The following is a 23,520-nucleotide window of genomic DNA, read 5'->3' as shown; positions in this document are numbered from 1 at the left end:
TCTGTAAGCAAAGACAGTCAGATCAGAAACACAAATCACTCAGAACCTTAGACATACAGCCTGTGCAAGCCTTCCATGCTTGAGGCAGGTAAATTTCCATTGAAAGAGGGGCATATAACATGTGACATGTCTCAAGGTTATTCATGCACAGTTGTATCTCAGTGTGAGTCTCACATTCCAAGAGACAGGATGTCAAAAGAGTCCTCATGCGCACAGTTCAGTGATAAAATTTCTCACAAAAGTAGGGAAAAATCCAAAGGAGATCCATGAACGCATGATTGCAGTCTGCTCCATTTTCAATAAAGTAATATTTTGGAGCAAGCAATGTAAGTGCGGGTAGAGAACCCATTGAAGATGGCCCTCACCCTGGACGGCCTGTTGGAGCAACTTCAACAGAAGTATGCAAGAAAATAGAGGATTTAATTTTGTTTGACAGACGAGTTAAGATTTCCCAAATAGCTGAAGAAGTGGGCATCTTGGCAGGTACAGTTTAGAAAATAATTCATGAAAAGTTGGGCATGTCCAAGGTTAATGCAAGATGCGTTCCAAGAATGCTGACGCCATGTCAGAAGGCCTAGAGGCTTCAGTGCTGTCAAGAGAACTTGGAGGTGCTCTGTGAAGACCAAGTGAATTTTTTTGCAATGCAGTGGAAGCACAAGTCATCCCCCACCCCCAAAATGTTCAAGACAGAAAAATCTGCAGGCAAAGTCATGGCAACTGTCTTCTGGGATGAACCATCCACCCTACGGTCCTGACCTGGCTCCCTAGGATTATTTCCTGTTCCGTGTTTTAAAGAAATCTCTCCGTGAATAGCGGTTTTCAAGTGATGAAGACGTCAAGGAAGCTGTAATGTCCTGGTTGGAAGGGATTAAAGTCATTGCAGGAAAAGTGGATGGAGTATATGGAGCTATTTATTGAAAACTCTTTCCTTTCCTACTGAGGTAGATAAATTATTGAACGCTCCTTGTATTTGTTAGAAATCTTACCTTTCACTGACATGTAAAACAGGCGCGCATATTCTGCCACATTCTTTTCAGTCTGAATATAATAAAGCAGATAATAAAACAGATTATTTTAAGTATAATAGGCAAAATAAATTATAATCAAATATAGCCCAAGAAAGTTATCAGTGAAAATGAAGTTCCATCTAGTCTGTCCAGTACTTTGCCTGTTCACACTATTTGCACCGAGACCTCAAATAAATCCTTTCCTTATGGGAATTTTGGTTTTCAGTTCTCCAGAATCCACTGTACTGGATACCGGAAGAATCATTCTGAGGTCACTATTCAGAGTCTCCTGCCCACTTAGGCCCACTGAGCGGACCAGCTGCTGAAATTCTGCTCTTAACTACAAGCTCAGACTACACAGGCCATATACGGAAAGGAGCTGGCACTTATACAGGTATAGGCCATATTCTGGGTTGGTGCCCACATAGCTAAGTGGCCAGACAGAACTGCATAAAACGTTAGCCTATCTTTCTGTGCTTAACTAGGTGGATGTCTGCTTCCTGAATATGGATCAGCACCTGCACAGCTTCAGGGTCACTAATCTGTTTCCCTCCCATGATCTCCCCATTCCCCCACTTGGTTCCTACAATCCCCTGGGTTCCAGAAACAATCCCATCAGTTGACTCCCCAATTCAATCCAATCTGTAATTTAAGTTCTGGAATTCGATTGAAAATGATCCTAAAGAAAAGTCCATAAATCATCCTTATGATGGACTTGGGAAAATCAACTGCTTATTTCTGGGTTCAGCAGCATGAAATAGAATCTGTTTTACTCTTTGGGGTCTTACCAGGTACTTGTGACCTGATTTGTCAATGTTTGTTTGAAACAGGATATAGGGCTTGATAGACCTTCAGTTTGCACCACCCCTAGAACTTATCTAAGGTGATCCTAGGTTGCTAGTGGGCCCCGTCTAGCACAGGGTTCCAAAAGGCAGTTATAACAAATAGTAGTAGTCTCACAGTACTACCACTAGGGGTCAGCCTTTTATACAAGGGCAAAAGTATTTTAAAAAAAACCTTTATCAATATTTTAAAAAAATTGACTATAATTACCCATTCCTTATTCTCCTCATTCTCCCGTGTCTCCTGGAAAGAAAAGAGTGAAAACTAATTTAGGATTTTTCTATACTATCTTTCTGTGGTTACAATAGAAACAGTTTTCATATTATATACACTCTCATTTATTTACATATTTATCAAGTCAGTTTTAATGGGGTCTTGTCAGATACTTGGAGTAATCCTTGTGGAGTTCATCAAGGATCCCCTCTTTCCCCAGTATTTTTCAATATTTATCTTGCCTTCTTGAGTTCAAGATGATCAAATTTTGATATCAATTTTTTAATTATGCAGATGACATAACTTTAGTAATTCCTATATTTTCTAATCTTTCATCAGCTTCTCAGTTAATTTCAAAGGTTTTTCAGACTGTAGATTATTGGATGAGGGGTTTTAAATGAAAGCTTAACCCAGATAAAACTACATTTTGCTTTGCATCTCCTACCAAACGTACAGAACATTTGACTCTGAATGGAGTGTCCTACCCTATTACCCCAACAATCAGGATTTTAGGTGTATACTTTGAATTAAAAAAAATCTATCCATGAGTGATCAATCACATTGATGTTCTAGTTCGAAAAAGCTTGTTTACATCATGGAAACTATGAACAATTGGATCATACTTCAATATTACTCCATTCAGGTTATTGGTACAATCTTTAGTGTTGAGTATTTTGGACTATTGCAATATACAACATCTGGCAGGTTATCGTAAACATTTTCAAAGATTTCGTACTGTTCAAAATACTGCCATGCATTTAATATTTAATTTGGGAAAACCCCCCAGATCATATTACACCTTCACTGGTTGCCAGTAGAGGCTAGGGTGTTTTTCAAGTTTGGAACCACGTGTTATTAGGCCTTGCATGGTTACATATACCCAATTATCCAGTTGATCAGTTAACGTTCACTCATTGCGAGCCACTGCAATGCCTGTTTTCCCTTCTGCTCGTGGTTGTACATAGAAGAGATTTTTGACAAAGATTGCTGTCTTACCAAGCAGCTAGTTGGGATGCAGAGTTTCACGGACTGTTATCTCTTTCTTCCTCTTGTATGGAGAATTGACTTGTTAATCACTGAGATTGTTCAGTCTTCTTAGTTTTTAAACCGCACAGAACTGAAAAGTTTTGGGATATACATATATGATTTTATATTATGCTATGAACTGAAAAAAACCAAACCAAAATGATTTTTGTTGTATCTTCCACAGAACTCGGCCGATTCTTATGAAATTTAGTGCGTCATATTCTGAATGAAGTTGACTTAAAATGTTGAAACTATTTCCTACCGCACCACAATACTGCCTTGTGAAAATGAATTGTGAACTGAATAAAAACACATCAAAAAGTTTTATGGCGTATCTTACAGAAAAATGTAAAGTCAAAAAGAGGGAGAGTGTGGCGCAGTGGTTAAAGCTACAGCTTCAACACCCTGAGGTTGTGGGTTCAAATCTCACACTGTTCCTTGTGATCCTGAGCAAGTTACTTAATCCGCCCCATTGCCCCAGGTACGTTAGTTTGTGAGCCCGCTGGGACAGAGAGGGAAAAACTGTTTGAGTACCTGATTAAATGCATGTAAACCATTCTGAGCTCCCCTGCGAGAACGGTATAGAAAATTGAATAAATAAATAAAAAAGTAATGTTTCAGTTAACTCCCTATCCTCAAAGGCACACCATCAGCCTTGGCCGCCACTGATCTATGGACTTGTCAATGACGCCCTGCTTCAGCTCAGCCCAAACAGAGATGAGACGCTGTTTGACATAAGATATCGCTATCTGGTAGTTGCGTTCCTCTATCAGCCCCCAGATCCGGTAGTCAACTAGGCTTAGATTTGATGAATTCGCAGGCCAGAGGCCTGGACCAATGAAGTCTGAGGTCTCCCGAAGTAGCAGTTCTAAGGTGTTCTTTCTCCGATTTACTGGGGCATTGTCCTGTTTGAAGCTGTGACATGCGACGGATCGCTGGCAACAGCTTCTGCATCAAGAGGATGTCCCAGTAGTATGCGTCATTGATCTTAACCCCAGGATCAATGAAGAAGAAATCTGTAAATCTGAGTTTCGAGATTGCGACCGAGATCATGACTGATTGGCTGGAGGTCGGGCAGGTTCGTAGTAGGCGATTGGCAATAACCTCACGCTTCAGTGTTATTCAGGGCACGCATAGGCAATCATTCTGTGTGTTAACCGGTAAATATCTTTTCATCTGTAAACCAGATGAAGCTGACACTCTGCTCTGTGTACTTGGTCAAAAGCTGCTTGCACCATTTTAGTCATGTGTTTTTGTTCTGGACACGACACATTTTAAGACACTTTAATTTCAGATCATCATGAATTATTCCAACCACAGTTGACTGGCTTATTCCAGTTTCTCTTGCTATTTGGCGAGTTCTTCGGTGTATTTGCAGCGCATCCTACTGGCTCAGTACAAGATCGCGTACAACTTCAATGTACTCTTGTGTGCGAACCGAGCGCAGTCGTCCGCTGCCTTACGATCCACCGTGCTGGTTGCTCGGATCTTGCATAGCAGCACACCAAGGCCGTTGTTGTCCCAACCCTTCTGTGGGAACGCTTTCAACATTCGTTGACTGCTGTAACTTTTGAGCTCTTACATCTACCCCCACCCCAAGGTAAAAGCACCACTAAAATTATTTCTGTGACATCTCAGAATCGTACCTCAGGTCACTCTGGACTCCTTGCTCTCTGAATTGGAAAAAGAGAGAATCTATTTCAGATTTAAAAACTTAGAGTACACAAACCAGTATTATCTACACATAATTGGATAAAGTGAAGTTACTCATCTGTAGCAGGAGTTCTCCCAGGACAGCAGGACACAAATTCTCACACATGGGTGATATCATCCGATGGAGACCCAGTGCAGACGCCACTCTGCATTCTAGAGTTTTCTGAAGCTTTTTGCAGCACCCACTGCACGTGTAACCAGTGCCTTCCCACCCAGCATGGGACCAGCAGTACATGGGCTAGATTCACTAATGTCAGGTTTAGCGACAATCCTTCCTGCCATCTTTTTGGGGTTTGGGGGGATGGTAGATCACGCTTTAGGGGCTTTTTCTCTAATGGGACAGGATATGTGAAGTTACAGTGACAGGAGGCTGCTTACCCTGTCACTACTGCTAGGGATCTGGATTGTGTCAATCACTCAATGAGGGATTGAGTCGGTGGATTTGCATACAAACTTGAGAGTGAATCAATCGCTGTTGGAAAATCGGCCAACAGCGATTGAGTCGCTATCTTTAGTGAATCTAGCCCAATATGAAACCAAAAGAAAACAACTCCAAGGGAAGGCGGGAGGGGATGCGAGAACACCTGCTAAGGGTGAGTAACTTTGATTGCTCAGAGGACAAGCAGGGCAATGATTCTGATGCAAGGCAATCCCTCCATGTCCAACTGAAATGGAATGGATGCAGCCAAAAGAGGAGAAAGAGGATGGGATTTGATCGTCCCCTTTTCTGTGGTTGACATATTATATACAAATGCTCAGTTTGTACCTGGGAGTGTTAAGTGACTTGGCCAGAACTACAACAGCCGCAGTGGGAATCGAACCCAGTTCCCCAGGAGGTGAGGAGTGGCTTAGAACTGTTGCCTCAGCACCCTGAGGTTGTGGGACTGAATCCCAGCGCTGCTCCTTGTGACCCTGGGCAAGTCACTTAACCCTCCAACTGCTTTGAATGTGCAACCGCAAAAGAGCATATACAAGTCACTTTCCATTCTCCGATTGCTCTCCTGTGGTGGGAGGAATCTGAGGCTAGGCCTAAAGATAGGGTTACCAGATTTCCTCCTTGAAAAAAAGACACCTGGCCTCACCCCATTCCGCTTCAGCCATGCCCTGTTCTGCCTGCTGCCCAACCCCCAGAAACCTCATCTCTTTTTCCGCATCTGGAGGGTCTGTGAGCATGCATGGATGCAATGTGATGATGTCACACACATGCATGTGATGTCATCACATCGCATCCACTCATGCTCGGAGGCCCTTCAGATGCAGCCCTGAGCTCAGGGCTCTCCAAATACCCAGTTTTGGAAGTCCATCCGGGCGCTTTTAATTAGTTTGGCCACTGAACTCCTGCCATTTTGTTTTGTTTTGATAAACTTATACTTCCCAAGAAAACACAATGATCTTCTGACCACTATATTAGATTCAGAAAACTTTTAAAAGCATTTCTCTACCAATACAGGGAGCCAACCCAGATGGAAATGGTAAAAGCCCATTTCTAAACTGTCTAATGCAACTCCCGGGACATATCGATGAGTCAATGATGACTTACTTGAACTTGTAACTATGACCTAACTGTCCTGATCTACCTGTTCTAGAAACTCTATTGAATGTCTGTGTCAAACTGTCCATTGTAACTTCCTGACTCAACCTCTTGTAATATAATCCAGCCTTAAACTGAATAGGTAAAGGCGGAATAGAAAACCTGGTTAACATAACCCTCAATCATTATGTTGCATTTGTTCTGGTCAGCCAGGAACAGCAAGAGGTGGTAGTGGTTTGGTGAGGTTACCCTTAAACCCGGAGGCCAGGACTCCCCTGTCCCTGTGCCTTTAAGCGTGCAATGGATAAATCTGTCCCTGACTCTCACTATATGGGTTAACTCTGCCAAATGAAAATAAAATGCACATCTTTCCATATCGGCCACAGGAGCACACAGAGGTGAGAAGGTGAGTGGAGGGAGCCGGGGAGACTGAAGGAGAAAGGGGAAAGAAGGCCTAATGGGGACCTCTAGAGTATCGTACATTTTCTGAATACTCACGTGGCCGCACGCATCTCTCGATCTTGTCTCTGACAAAAAAAGAACAATGAAGCCATCAGTATCTGGAGAATTGATTCTTCAAACTTGAAGCAGAAAACACAATTTGGCAAATGTTTAAAGTTACTTTTCCTACTGCATTTCTCTGATTATATAAAATTGAAAAATGAGCAAACTGATAATTATGTGGTCACGTCTCATCCTGCTACAAATCTAAACCCTTTAGCACATATCCACCCACTTATTCAGACTTTGCCAACTAGTCTCCAATCAGATAACCAGGAGCTCACAAACTCACCCCTCCTGCCACATTCATATGGAACTCTTTTCACCCAGTAACACAAGAGGGCCTTGACAAAATCCCAAGACCTGCTCCCTCCATCCCTGGCAAAATCCCCTATAGGAGGGAAAAATACACTTTTCCACATAGTCCTCATGCAAGATGACGCCTTTGTTGTATCGTTCAACTAGCTTCAGGATTCCTGCAGAGAAGTTTTTTGGCTGCTCCCGAAGCCAGGTGAGCACCGCTTCCTTTACTTAATCGTGCTTTGTCTTTTGATCTCCGGGTCGCAGTGAGGCACCCATGTCTCGTCGCCGGTGACAATTCTCTCCAGAATACTCGGATCTTCTTCATACCGTCTCAAGAACTGGGTCGCAAACTCCACACCATGTTGCTAAGCTGTTTGGGAACCCATCGTGCACAGACTTTCCTGAATCCCAAGTCATCACGCATTATGGCACAGGCAGATCCATAGCCGATATCCCAACTGAGCCGATTGAGACACCGTTATGTGTCGGTCTTCTCTAATCAAGGCATCAGCCCTGTCAATGTGCTCATGTGTGTTGATGGGCAGCCAGAATGACCTTCATGGGTTACACATGTTCTTCCCGCTTTAAACCTTTTCTCCCACTCATAAACCTTTTCTTGATTCATGGTGTTCTCTAGATACTGAGTCAATATCTGAAGGTGGCTTTCCACAGATGTCACTCCCTCTGCCAAAAGAGAGAGCACCACTGCACGTTGTTCTTCGATGGTGCAATCTTACAATGGAGCGTCCATGTTTCTGACCTTGTGGCTGCCGCATGACTAAAGGCCGAGCGCTGCACTATGTGTGGACAAACTATCCAACAGGGAATCTATGAGTACATATGTTGCATTTTGCTAGCTCTGTTCTGGTTATCGTGTAATTTAAGAATTGCCTTTCATTTTTGATTCACCATTCCCTTGGTAAGCAGGGACTTCCCCATGTCTATCTCTACTAACGATATGAGTTTTGTACAAGTTCCTAGAGGAAAAGTCCATAGCCTGCTACTATCAATTATGGACTTTTCCTCCAGGAAGATGCCCAAATCTTTTTTAGACCTGATACACTAACCACTGTTACCACATTACCAGAGGATGCGTTCCAGAGCTTAACAATTCATTGAGTGAAAAAATAGAAAATAGGGAGCAGGGAGGGGGAAGATTCAGGAGTGAAGCCTAAGTGGAGTCGGGCGTTACCCGGTACTGGCGATATTTATCTCTAATATCTGGATAATCCATCTGCATAATTCAGAACAGCAAATAAGCTCTCCCAAACTATCCAGAAGATTATCTAGCTAATAGTGCTAAAAATTGTCATTATCTTGATCACTTTCTTGATGGCTATGTCGCCTCTGAGACTTACCTGACAAGCCGAACTGTTTATAATGTACTCAGTGGATGGCCCACCATCAAGTTCGTGGCGATGGAAACATTTATGGCAGATGTTAAGTCCCAAGTTGAGCATGATAAAAGATGCCTCTAAAATAAAGCAATGCTTTAATAAGCAAAATATCCCTAACAATATTATTATCAACAACTTAATATACTAGAACTGAAAGTTAAAGGTGGAATAGAAGTCAATAAATATAATGTAATATGCATTTAGGCCTCCTAGGTATTTAAATGTCTCTATCATATCATCTCCCCCTTCTGCCTTTCCTCTAAAGTGTACAGATTGAGATCTTACAGTCTGTCCCCATACGCCTTATGATGAAGACCCAGGTCTATGGGACTACACGAGGAACCACCTCCCCCCCCCAAAGGCTCCCACAGGGATGGAACCAGGATTCCCTGGGCCTGGAAAGAGAATTAGTAGAAGATAGACAAAAGCAGAAACTGGGACCAAGATGATGGAAAAACAAAATGTCCCACCAGCTACAGCAACGGAGATGTTCATTTTGAGGGGGGTGGGGCTCCCCTCTCTTGGTTATGCCACCAATTGTGTTTAGTCCAAATTGAAGAACTTGCTGAGTTTGTTTTGGGGCTTCCAGTACAGTTTTGGCCCATTTTTCTTAGGCAACCCTTGTCCTGAAAAGTGTTCAAATGATTTTGATACTGTATTGTTTGATTATTTACTCTTTTCTGCATTAAAAACCATTTGTGGATCATGGAAGGACCTCTCACAAGTTACCTGTACCAGACGGTGGAACCAGATTTCTTTTCTCTACAGATATGAGCTTTATATGGCCCAAAAATCCAACTCTTTGAACAAGAAATGGTCGACCCTACATTCACATGACCTAATGTCTATTCTAGTTCTTTATATTGTATTTTATTGTTGGTTTAAATAAACTAAGACTTTAAAACCAAATCAGAACTGTCAGAAGTAATTGCTGCTTTTTATGGGGACAGGAGTTTGGATTTCGCTTAATAGTGAAGTACCTCCAGCGCCACATTCAGCGCATCCTTTAGGGGACTGATTATAGACCATCCACTGAAATCGATGCTCCACAGCATATCTGTTGGATCTGAGCATCTTCCAGATAAAACGATGGCACTTGTCCATCGCTTTCAGCCATCTAAAAGAAAAAAGAAAGAAAGAGTGTAAAACTTTCTAGTTTATAATCTAAGCTAAAAGCCAAAACAAAGTGGAACAGTCGCTCCTGGAAGCAGCAGATAAAGGAACGAAGTCTTTTAGAGAACGTGTGCCTTACGCCTCGTTATGCTCCGTGCTGGCATGGATGGTGTAGGATTGTTCAGCTGCAGGAGACAGAAAATAGAAATCAGTCAGCAAAAAGTCCCCGCTATGAATGCTGGTATCTTTTCGGTACTTTTTTTCAACCTAAGCCAAAAATCATAGACCTTAAATTCAAGCTGTATGCTGCTAGATATGGCCATCTTGAGAGAAACATTTTGAGCCAAGGGAAGGTTTTGTTCCGCACTGTTTCAGTTTATCCCCTGATGAAGCCGGTAAAGGTGAAACAGCGGCCCCGCAGTGCTGTTCAATACCGCTAACAAGATAAGTGCTGTTTTGATTTTTTGATATATATTTGAAACTTCAAATATTCAGGAAGTATGAGCCAATGATCGAGATTCTGACCTGTTAACACATCTAGCAGCATACTGCTTGAATTTAAGGTCTCTGAGGCTTGTCTTCGTATAGTTATTTATTCACTAAGGTGCTATCAGTGGTGATTTTTGGCTTAGACTGATTATTTGTACCTCTTTTGTATTTGTTTTTTCTACTTTTTTTCAACCACAGCAGAAACTTACGAGTAAAGATTAAGATGACGTGTTCATCATCCGTCTCTTCCAGCCGGCAATTCAAGGCATATTCCTTATTAGGAGGGTCTTCTCCCTAATTAAAGCAAAAAAAAAGAGACAAGAATCAGTATAAAGAAACCCCAGGATTTTGAACAATCCCAGTCTATTCCCGAACTAGTGGGTTATGCATCCCATTTCGCAAGATCTCTTGTAGGAAGCCTCCTTTACATATTTTTGATCCTCCCCTCTGACTTCCAGACTTCCACGCTCTCCTGCAATCCCGACTGACCTCCCACCCATGGCAGAATGGAAGGAGGGATGCCTACTGTCTCCTGCCAATGGCCCCCCAACCCTCCCCCTGGAGCACGCTAATGATTCTGCATATTAAAAGATAAGTATTAAACAACAGTATGTATTGAGAAAGACATCAAGGAGAAGGTGAAAATAAGGTTCAAAGACGAATATCATTGCCCACTGAAATATGCATTTGCAATTAAGTGGATTTCACCATATTTGACACTCGGAAGTGGGGTGTTTTGTTATTGTGGATGTTGCCATTTCAAAAAAGCCCTAACAGACGTGACAGGAGGCTCCTTCCCCGTCACTGCTGTGAAGGCTCTGCGCATGTGTCAATCGCTCACTGAGTGAATGATCAGTTGTTCAAATCATTTGCATGCAAACGATCGCTGCTGGAGGATCGGCCAGAGAATCAACCAATAGTGATTGAGTCGCTATCTCTAGTGCATCGAGCCCTTTGAGGACAGGAGGCATTTCTATAATTAAGTGCCTCTGTTTAGGTAATGCAAAAGCATTCAGTAGATGTCTATTCTAGACCGTGGGCCCTTATCTGCCGTCTATTTCTATGTTTCTATGTTTCTATTCTATTCCAGAACCAAGGTCCATATTACCATAACTTGGGATTAACAGGCCAAAAACATTTATCCCCACCCCCACCCGCCTTTACTAAGCCCGATATAAATACTGGCATATTACTTACTAAATATATTGTAAAATATGTCTTGGACAGATCGAGTCTGATTGGCCACCAGTCACTAAAAGTATAGAAATAAATAACGTTAAAAATTTCATAGACTAATAAAGTTCAAATCAATCACATACAGTAATCATTTCATTTATTAAATTTGCATTCCATTCAATGTACAAATCTTTAATTTTATATTTATAATGAAAATCTACTTACTTTCCTGTGGTCCCCATGACTTCAGACCTCTGAAAAATGATAAAGAAATGCATTAGAATCTATGCCTGATATTAGCAAATAAACTTAAGAATATAAGAACATAAGCAGTGCCTCTGCTGGGTCAGACCAGAGGTCCATCATGCCCAGCAGTCCGCTCACGCAGCGGCCCATCAGGTCGAGGACCTGTATAGTAATCCTCTATCCATACCCTTCTATCCCCTTTTCCTTCAGGAAATTATCTAATGCCTTCTTGAACCCCAATACCGTACTCTGTCCTATCACACCCTCTGGGAGCGCATTCCAGATGTCCACCACCCTTTGGGTGAAGAAGAACTTCCTAGCATTGGTTTTGAATCTGTCCCCTCTTAATTTTTCCGAATGCCCTCTCGTAGTTTTCGAAAGTTCGAAGAATCTGTCCCTCTCCACTTTCTCTATGCCCTTCATGATCTTGTAAGTCTCTATCATGTCCCCTCTAAGTCTCCGCTTTTCCAGGGAAAAGAGCCCCAGTTTCTCTAATCTTTCAGCATATGAAAGGTTTTCCATACCTTTTATCAATCATGTCGCTCTTTTCTGAACCCTCTCGTGTATCGCCATATTCTTCTTAAGGTACGGCGACCAATATTGGACGCAGTACTCCAGATGCGGGCACACCATCGCTCAATAACTTCTTTCGTTCTGGCTGTAATATCTTTCTTGATAATACCTAGCATTCTATTCGCCTTCTTTGATGCATGCCGTCGGGGGTGGGCGGAGCTAACTCTCACCGCTGCCCCTGCCGATCCTACCTCCTTCTCTCCTGCTCTCCCCTCCTCCTCCGAGTTTCACCTGCTGTCCCCCTCCGTTCCTCTCCTGCTAGCTCTCCTCCTGCTGCTCAGCTGCTTGCAGAGCCAAACTGCACCATGTTTATTTCCTAGAAAGCTATTGTAGTTTAGGGAAAGGGACCGGGACTTGTTCTACGACCACACTCAAAGTGGTTGACAGATATACAGGAGGAGGAGAGAGTCCGGACTGCAGGGGGAAGATTCCGGAACATAGGAAGATTTGCCAAAGAAGGAGAGGGAAAAAGATCATGGATCCCTGGGTTAGGGAGGAAACAGGGGATGGTGACAGGTGCCAGAAATGTAGGCCAGGGTTTTACAGGTTGACATTTCCGCTGCTCAGGGTCCTTCCTGAATCGCAGCCAGTGGCTGAAGTCCGGCACCGGCCCAGGGTCCTTCCTGAATCGCGGCCAGTGGCTGAAGTCCGGCACCGCCTCTAACCATGCCTACTTCTGGGCTTCGGCGTCATTAGGTACCAGTAGCCACCAGTGACCCAGGTGCTGGTCCTGGAGGCCACATTGCGATGGCTATTTATTTTTTTTAACAAGGGTTTAATTGGTTTTAAATGGGGCCAGTAATTATTCCACCGCTGAAGCCCAATTACAACAATTAAGTTAGGTGGAGGTAGGGTGGCTACCACCGCCTAAATCTTCTGCGGCTTTTGTAGAATCTGAATCTATCCTGTAACTATGGCAAATTGCAATCGGTTGACTGTGTATTATGTATGTCAAGCTGTAACCTGTTCTGAGCTCTTTCAGGAGAGGAAACAAATTAATTCAATAAATAAATATCACTAACCAATTAATTGACAATGAAGGAGGCTTTAGAGCATGTGTGGCACCTACCAGTAACTTGGGGTCCACAAAGTTCCGCTTCTCTGTCCTCTTCGCCATTCTGTGGATGAAAAGATAAATGAGAAATTAAATAAAATAAGCAATTAACCCTCCCCTGTCCCTCCTTTCCTCTAGGGTCTACATAGTCATGGCTTCCAGTCTTCCTTGTGTTTTATTACTGTTATACCTTTATTTATTCCATTTTGGTGAAAGTGTTTTTGTTACTATTAGTGGTTTTCACCATATCCGAGTTTTTTTGCTATACTTCCAGTCTTCCTTCATATATCTTCTGGCACAAACCTCCTACCGTTTTCATCGCCTTCCTCTTTTTATGTCCTATGGTATCATCCGCAAAAAGACAAACTTTTCCTTCTAACCCTTCAGCAATGTCACAACGGGTGGCATACCGTGTCAGGAATCTCCCGCCTTCCTCTGCCACTGCTGCTTTCCTGAACCAGCAACAGCGACAGTAACCTTTATATTCAGTCATTGCGGGATCTTCCTGAACTTCCATGTGGCTGCCGGTCCACTCCCTCCGACACCACTTCCTTGTTCCAGAGCAGAGCCAGCAGCCAGGGAGGTGCAGCAAAGTCCCACAATGACTTCATTTCAAAGTTTTACAGCCGCTGCTGCTGTTTTGAGAAGATTAGAGGTGGGGAGGGAGGGGAAGATACTGGATGACATTGGGGTGAAGGGGAGAGAAAGGGTTTGAAGGTCTGAAGAGAGGTTTGAAAGGGAGGTGGAGGGAGAAAAAGGGGTCAGATGCTGATGGAACTGGAGTGAAGAATGCAAGTAATGCACTTGTACCCGTTCTACACCACTCAGGATTTTGTAGACTTCAATCATCTACCCTCAGTCATCTCTTTTCCAAGCTGAAAAGCCCTAACCTCTTTAGTCTTTCCTCATACGAGAGGAGTTCCATCCCCTTTATCATCTTGATTGCTCTTCTTTGATCCTTTTCTAGTGCTGCTATATCTCTTTTGAGATAAGGAGACCAGAACTGAACGCAATACTCAAGATGAGTCTCACATTCTCAGTCTTGTTTACCATCCCTTTTCTAATAATTCCACCGCAGGGGTTCCCTGCCCCCCTCTACCCCACACCTTTAAATTCAAGGATGGCAGGAGAGAAACAGAAACCTGATGACAGATAAAGGCCAAATGGCCTATCTAGTCTCTCTGAGAGGAAGAGACAATGGTTACTCTGCATGGGCAGACTGGATGGGCCATTTGGCCTTTATCTGCCATCAGGTTTCTATGGAGACTAGCTAGATTAAAACTTGCTCTTTTAAGATCTAAACTGCCAATATAATGGAACCTACAAATTAACTTTTCTCCCCAAACTTATCAAAGCTCAGATCAAAATAATGTATACTTACCCGGCGATATAGACTCTCTTCCTCTCCTCTCAGAAAGATGTTACAAAAATAATAAATTAAAAAATAAAAATTTTTACAAAATTAAATGTACAAAATTTTTACAAAAATAAAACTAGGTAAAATTAAAAATTAAAAAATTAAATTTTTTACAAAACTAAATTTACAAAATTTTTACAAAAATAAAACTAGGTAAAATAAAAAATTAAAAAATTAAATTTTATACAAAACTAAATTTACAAAATTTATACAAAACTAAAAGAAGGTAAAATATAAAATTAAAAAATAAAATTTTTTCAACAAACAGGGGATAAAAGACAATTATGATATAAAAACACTAAAGAAAATGAGGGAAGGAAAAAAAATGGATTAAATACAATATAAAAATAAATGAAAGGGTGGGTAAGGAAAAACACAAAAGGCAGTAAACAAACAACTTTCTAAAAATCGCGGTGATCACAGCAAAAACACACCCAACTCCCAACACTCTGATCACTGATATGAGCTGCTGGTCAGTGCTTACTCTTTCTGACATTCAGCTATGACATCACGGGTCCCGTGTCACAATATTTTGACTGACATCATTGCTCAAGGTTTTAGCTAGCCATCCTCAAACATCCACATGTAACCACAAGCCTCTCTCCACAGCAAGCTGGAGGGCTACAAAATTTAGCAAATCTCCAGCTATACTACAGCTAAAATGCAAAAAATAAAAATGTAAATACCCAAATATAAGCTCCAATTAAATTTAAATATCAAGAAATAGACACCAAACCAGTGCCGTTTATAATTAAAAGCAATGTTCACATGCATCTCCTTCCATCCTACTTCTGGACCCCTTTTATAAAACCGCAGTAGTGATGCCGTACGAAGCCCATAAGAACTGAATGAGCTTTGGTGCATTTCCACGGCTCTCGGTATAAGGGGTCTTCTATTAAAATGTTCATGCTGCCAAGCTAGCCTTTACGTATTCACAGTGGCTTACAAATTGAGTAATATAAAATAACTCATACCAGCAAACATCAAAATTCCTAGCTCACCCTCACTATAAGGTCACTTAAGAATGAACCACTAGACCCCGGTAGAAGCTGATTCTGGGAGACCGTAATGTCTCATAAGTTCAATAGACCCTGCATAGTTAACTTCCCCCCCCCCCCATGACTAATAAAACTGATTATCTCTTCAGTTCTTTAATTATTGCAATCGCAAGCCAAAGATCTCTTGCTCCAATGCAATGATTATTGGTATGAGCTGCAGGTCAAAATTGACTCCCCCCAACTCTCCCGGGCCTCAGCCATGACCCATAGCCCCGCCCCCAGGCCCACCCCCATTATTTATTTATTTAGATTTCTATCCTGTTCTCCCAGGAGCTCAGAACAGGTAAGAATTGACATTCACAGTAAAGTTACAGGACAAAAAAATTATAGGCATTCGAAGAAGAGGCAAGTGAGGGGATGTAGAGAGAGAAGGGTAGAGGGAGCAAGACCCCAGCCCTGGCCCCACCCTCTCAAACTGTTCTTGGGAGGGAGGGCATCTGCGCATGTGTGGTGCCCTCCTGACACAGTCCCAAAGTTGCAGCACTGGATTTTTAAAATATATGTTTTAAATAGTTCTCTTTTTAAGTACTCCTCTCAGATTTTGACATCTGCTGTTCTCTTTCTTATTTTCAGTATAACATTATTATTATTTTTTTCCTTTTTGTCTCTTTATAGATTTTTATAAGACAGCCAAGGTATGTCCTCAGTGAAAACCCCCATAAGCCTAGGGGAAGAAGAGGGAACCAATAGGCAACCAGTAACAGAGAGACCTATCAGAGTAAAGGTGGTAGAGGTGACCAGGAAGTACAGCAGTGAGACCAAGGACTCAAGCTTAGGTGAGAGGAAAAGGGAGGCGGTCTTAGGAGAAAGACCACTAGAAACAAAGCAGGAGTGGCTGCAGTATGGATTAGACTACATTTCCCATAATGCTTTGCTCACACACTATGGCAGGAAATGAGGGCCCAAAAGAGAGCAGAGCAGTCCAAGGGAATTTGATTGATTTCTAAATAGGTTAAAACCATCAAGACTTGGCACGGAGTCCTAAAGTCTTCAAGAGTCCTAAAGTCTTATTTTACTAATATATGGACAAATATAAAGAAACCAAAATGAAAAACACATGAATAAATCAAATTCAATCACAGATAACCAAACGTATACCTTACAATGCTAGAAATCACCTATGAGGCCTAGTTAAGTCAGCAGAGGAATATTCATGCCAGAAATATTAGTACATCAAATCCCCCCTCCCCACCTCCCCATATTTTCCTTTTTATCTCTAGCCCTTCTGCTTGGATCTGGGAGGAAATCCAGATCGCTGCCCCTCCCTTGTGAGGTTCCTTTTTCTTGGAAGCACAGATGATTCTGTAGTAATCTTTCTGCTGTCAGCCCTTCTCCTGAGATTAGTGTCCTGCACATAGAAGTACAGGGAGATGAGGACTACAGGCTCCTCTTCCACCCTCTCGATGGGGAACCAGCACCTCTCTGCCCCGCCACACCACACTCGTGCCATCCCTCCCCTCCCCTACCTCATACCTCTGTAGATCTTCACCAGCATGAGCAACTTTTCCTGCCTGTTGCTCGCGCCAGCATGGTTCCCCTCTGAATCGCTTCCCGGTCGTAGGGCCAGGAAGTGACATCAGAGGGAAACCCAACACTGGTGTGAGGACATGCTGGAGAAGCCAATTTACTAGCGAAGATTTACAGAGATACGTGGGGGGAAGGGAGAGCGTAAGCGTAGAGTAGGGGGGTGGGGAAGGAGTGGTGGGGGAGTGGTGTGTGCTGTGGGACCGGGATCCTGGCGAGGCCTAGTAGCTCCACAGAATCCTAGTTTTGGCGCGAGCGTAAAGGTGGTGGAACACAGCTTGCCTGGTGTCTCCCATAAATTGCACACCAACATGGCCTGGTTTGTCCAAATATTACACTTTTATTCAACATCAATGAAAGTTCCAAACAAAAAGGTCAAAAATTGGCATCCATAAAAAAACCAAACATTCCAGTTTTCTCTGCTGCTTCTTTTCTCATACATGCAAGTTCCAATCCCAGCACCGGCTGTGCTTTCAGAAATAAGTTCAAAACAATAATAACACAAAACCCAATTCATCCTATATGCCACCTTCTAGAACTGTTCATGCCTCTGGTAATGGTTTAGGATATAAGGCTTTTAACAGTACTAGCTCTAAAGCTGGTTTGGAGTAACCTTGAACAGCAGCTCCCCCTAATAGCAGGAGCAGAGAGGCCGGTTCTCCTACAGGTGTTGCCACTCTTTCCAATCATCTAAACTCAAGGCAAATTCTGCAGCTTCCAGCACAGGTTCAAAACAGTGTATAAAAATACTTTCACAACACAAAACTCCAAAAAGAAAAACCCCTTCACAAAGGAAAAGAAAATTCAGGCTTTCCATTCCATGGGGTGCTCTTCCCCCTGAGGCATAACATTGTTCTCCAGCCAGTCCATAATTCAGGATTTTCCATTTCCCAATCCTTGTGAGAACCTTCCTGTGCTGCCCATAAGTTACTGCTCTAGCTGACTTCCTTCTCAGCTTTTCCTCAGGTTCCAGTCCCAGCTGCCTCTCCTCTCCTTCTGATGAGGGAAGCTCAGAAAAAGGGAGACTCGGCCAGCAACCACGCCCCCTAACAGCAGAGTCAGCTAAATTCTTAAAGAGCCCTGTCCTTCTAGTTCCTGCCTGAGCTCTGTGAACTTTTAAAGGGGCAGGCTCACTCTTGACATTGTGCACAGGATTTCCACTATACCCAGGATGTTTCTTCCACTTAGTCACTGGAACTTTAGTGATGTTTACAGGAGCTTTTCTCTTGGCTTTATTAGGCCTAGCCGGATCCCTGTCACAGTGCGGGGGGGGGGGGGGGGGGGGGAGGACCACCGCCCTGGGCACCTCTTACCCTTTCTATGCCACTGATTGAGAGTACAGCCCTTTTACACTGAAACTAAGAATTTTAAAATGCAGCCTCCCTAGAAAGTGAACAAAGAATAATATCGCAACTCAGTTAATACAATTCCAATAAATCAACAATCAATTATCACCACAATACAATCACAGTAAAGTACCTCCCAACACTCCCTCCCCCTTCCACCTCCACCCTACCCAATTCCAAAATATTACTAATAAATAGTGCTTCACTTTCTGATTACAAATGTAATGAGTTCACTACAAAACTGCCTGCTCTGACTGATAATTCCCAGGTCATCCAAAATTTACTGTTTTTTATAAGATGGGGAGGTCGCCCTATCTTCCATAATCACAAGAGCCTCCAAGGCCAAAATGAGGGTAGACTTTCTTCCAACCAATGTGTTAAAATACATTTTTGACCTATAATAAAGGATTTACGAAATAATTCCCTAACCCCTTTCTTAAAAATCCTGTCCCATTGAAGAAATAATACCATCTGGGGGAAGCAACCACAATTGTAGAAATAATTGATCCAAGAAAAACACAAATAACATTCCAAAAATTCCAAATTCTGGGACATAACCAAAAAGCATAACCCAATGTATTATCCTTTTTTTAATTACATTTTAGGCATATTCTTCTCTCAACACAACCAAAATGTAAAGCCTGAACCTGAGAAACATAAAAGCTTTCATAACCATTCGAAATAGACTCTCTCTTTAATAAATGCTGGAAATTGATGAACTGTCTAATTGAAGAGCCTTTTCTATTATTACCTCACTAATTTCTACTCCAAATCCCTCAGTCCACTTATCTGCAAACCGTTTATAGCTCATATGTGGATATACAAAGTCAAGGGTCTTTTTAAAGTATGAAATTCAGGTTAGAGCTTCCAGATGTTCAAACAACGTTCCTAGGCTATATCCCACTCAAAATGTCAAACCTTCATTTTTCAGTGTGGTAATATAATGAACTAATGGCGCATAAGCATATGTCTGTGTGCCTCACTCCCAAATTAGTCAATAATACGTCCAATGAAAGTATATTGTTGTCTTCTCCTACAAAAGAAAATATATGTTCCAAGAAAGAATCTGCCCATCTGCGAATAGGGCCCTGTTCCATCCCAGGAGGAAAGGTGGAATTCCCCACTATTGGAAGAGAAACAGTATGCGGTCCCTTAATTTTCCAAACCGTCATCAAAGCAGTCCATATCATCCTCATACATTTCAATATCGGATGATCCCTATAATCAATGGGTCAATTACAAAGATGTGTTTGTAGAAGAATTGAAGGTTCAAAGGCCGAAAAAGAGAGCGTTCCGTCTCACACCATGTATATTCCCAAGTTCCTAGAAACCAATCTCTAAGATGTCGAAGGTCACAAGCCAAATTATACATATGAAGATTGGGCACCCCCATCCCCGTCTTTTTCCAACTCCCCATCATATAATCCAATCTCAATTTAGGTTTCTTCCCCTTCCCAAAAAAATGTTGTAAAAAAGAAGCCAAAGCAACAAGTCACTCCCATGGGCCAATCAGAGCCTTAGCCCCTCCCTGAATACACCAGGAAGGGGATGGCCCATCATTTTGGTTTGGAGAGCCTGCCAGCTGGACGGAGTAAGCATCCCTCAGAGGATGTTTCTCAGAGGTAAGGGGAGTGTCAGGGTAGATTGATCTTAGGTATCTGGCCAGAGTCTTAAGCTACTCCCAATGTATCCAGAATGCACCAGGAAGGAGGTCAAAAACTCATAATGCACCAGGAAGGGGAAGGCTTGTTTTGGAGTGGCTGGCTGTTGGCCTGAGGATGTAAGCATCCCTCTGACTGGATTTTCTTCTCAGAGGTAAGGAGGGGGTAGGTGGTCAGGCTAGATGTAAGGATGCAGGGTGGGGGGTCTCCAGATTTAGGGGGTTGTTGTGGGTGTGCAGGTTTGCAGAGTGTTAGTGGTTCCGGGAAGTGTTGGAGGATCTGGGGAGGGGTTAGCATGAGGGTGTGGATATCCCTCTTGCTGGTCTTCAATAGTGGGGTTTGGGGACAGGAGGTAGTGGGCATCCCTCCTGCCCGGCTGCTTCTGGAGGGCAAGGGTTTGAATATAGGAGGGAGTGGGCACCCCTCCTGCCAATTTTGGCGGGACTTGTGGTGGGGCCCTGCCACATCAGCTCAGCTGATCACAACAGGGATATTCCCTTGCCACGATCAGCTCAGCAGCCGCATCTGTTTGAAATGTAGTCAATTTGCTGGCCTATATTTCAGGTGTCCTTTGCGGCCCTAAATGCCATCTAGTGGCATTTCCAGAAACTGCTGTTCTATCAAATTCTTTATCTTGATTTGGTACCTTTAGAGACCAGTAGAGCATTCTGGGATCTGCAGTCCTATTTCTACCCCAGAATCCCAAATTTCAGAGGCTCAGATTAAAAATCTCCCTGCTCTTCCCTTTCACATTACTGGCTTAAATTTTTAAAAAGACCAGAGGTCCATCTAAGTCCAACCAACTACTGATATCATGGAAACAGTTCTTTTCTACAAGAACTGACATGTAGGGTACAGAGACATTCTTACTAAGGAGCTTATCACCCCTCCCCCACTGTTGCCCTTCCACCAAGTGGCCGCTTAAGTTCGCCTACCGCTGCCTACAATCTCGATGCCCATTTGTAGAATAAATCCTTTAGTCCAGCGAGTTTCTAGTTTTTTTGTATCGTAGGAAAAATAGCTTACAAAAGAAACCTGGAAACTCGTTGGACTCATTCATTCATTCAATTTTCTATACCGTTCCCCCAGAAGAGCTCAGAACGGTTTAAATGAATTTATTCAGGTACTCAACCATTTTTCCCTGTCTATCCCAGCAGGCTCACAATCTATCTAACGTACCTGAGGTAATGAGAGGGATTAAGTGACTTGCCCAGGGTCACAAGGAGCAGCATGGGTTTGAACCCACAACCCCAGGGTGCTGAGGTTGTAGCTTTAACCACTGCGTAACACTCTGTCTCTTTCCCTGTCAACTAAGTGTATAACCCTCGATGGAGACTATGTTGTTTAACTTGCTGTTTTAACAAACTTTTCAAACCACCCTCGTATATTTAACCACATTACAAGCCAATATTGAACTCTTTTGTGCTTGTTTGAAGCTCTACATGTACCTTTCAGGTACACATATGTGAAATCCCCTGCCCCCAAGAGTTCCTCAGCTGTAGAGAAGGTGGGAGATTCTTTAGGGAGTCATTGACTACGTATGTAGATAGAAGAGCTGTGTGGCACGAGTTAGAAGGCCCTGACCTGTTTAGTTGGAGGGAAGAGCAAATAAAAGGTAGGACAGGAGAAGAAGCAGGGTTTCTGGTTATCCTGCCCTCCCGCAAGAGCCCCCAGTACTGAGGGAGACTCTTGGAAGTGTGATCAGCTCATGTGGTGAAAGTCCCAAGTGAGTTTGCCAGTGAGCAGAAGGCTGTTTCAGCTTGGCGAGGAAAAAAGGGTGGCCTTGTGCTGAGGGCAGAGAATGAGATTAGGTGGCTTACTGAGCATTAATGCAAAGAGACCCTTCACATGAGGGTTGATACCAAGAGGGGACAAAGATTGTTAGTGTGAATGCCCACCTCTGTGGGGCGGGTAAAGGACTTTGCTTATGGTGGAGCCCCAGTGGAGTGTTACAGCTTGGCTGGAAGAGGGTGAGACCCAGAACAGTTCACCGCGAAAATTGAAAGAATTGGTGTGAAAAGGTTGGGAAACACAATGAAGACATGATAGATTTGACTGTATCATGAAAGCTTTTACCAATTTCCGTATTCTAGAACCAAGATGTAAATAGTTACCAGTTGGACCTACAAGTCACCTATTCAGTAAAGGTGTTCCAGCTGTTTCACTTGTTTCAGCTTGAATTATTCCATTTGAGTGACAGACTGGTGGGAATGATTGAGCCTAAAGGAAAGCATGCTGTACCTGTCACCATCACCTCCCCCCATATACACTCAGGTCTTTCTCTTTCCTTGCCTTCCTGCATCACTTCCCTCCTGAATCCTGACCACTATAAATCAAACAGGTATTCTGTGAGCCTGTCAGTGCCACCTCAGCCCTCTTCAGCGATGCCACAGTGACAATTTGACTCAATGACAGGATGGAGCCTGTAAGTCAGCATCCATGCTCACGGAGCCTGTGGGGGACCCATGGCTTCCTGCTGCATGAGAGGTGAGGCTGCCACAAGACCTATGCGCTTGTACACTCACTCACAGGCCTCACACTGATTTTTGCTCAAGTTATTGCTGCAGCTGGTGGCAGCAGGCCTAGAAGAGAGTGGAAATGCTCCAGCATCTATCAAAATTTGGCGCTAGGGGTGATTGTCTATGTTTCCTGGGCCTGCTATCAATTTACCAAGTTTGGTTTTCTACAGAAAAAAACAAAGTAATGCTTTATATACAGTAGATGGAATAGATCTTTTTCTGTCTAAAACTGCCATCTAGTGGCATTTCTATAAACTGCAGTTCTATCACATTCTTCATCTAGATTTGGTACTTGTAGAGACCACTAGAGCATTCTGGGATATGCAGTCCTATTTCTCCTGCATAATGCCACATTTCAGAGGTTCAGATTAAAAATCTCCATGCTCTTCCCTTTTTTAAAAATTTGTAAATCAGTTTTGAAGAACATAACTCCAACAAAAACTGAACCATGAACAATTCTTGAAGTATCTCTTCAAAGTTCTTTACAAAATTACATTACAGGACTTGTTGCCTTTTGCATTTTTTCTAGCCAATTTTTGGGGGACTTGAGGAAGAATCAGGAATAAGACCTGCATGAATATGTAGGCGAAGACCTCTGAGTCCCCAAAAATAAAGTTATACTTTTAAGAGAAAAAACACAAAAAAGCAACCTGGTCACATACTTTTAAGAGAGACATAGTGCTCATGAATTCAAGCCTCTGGACAATCATATTTCTGCCTGTCAGCAGGAGACAATATACTCTATGAGAGATTCACGTGTGCTCTAGTAACTGACAGAGATCAGCTGTGATGTCATTGGATAAACTCAAG

This window comes from Geotrypetes seraphini, chromosome 1, assembly GCF_902459505.1.
Source record: "Geotrypetes seraphini chromosome 1, aGeoSer1.1, whole genome shotgun sequence".
NCBI classification, from domain to species: Eukaryota; Metazoa; Chordata; class Amphibia; order Gymnophiona; family Dermophiidae; genus Geotrypetes; species Geotrypetes seraphini.
The sequence above is the reverse complement of the archived record's forward strand: the minus strand, read 5'-3'. Positions refer to the sequence as shown.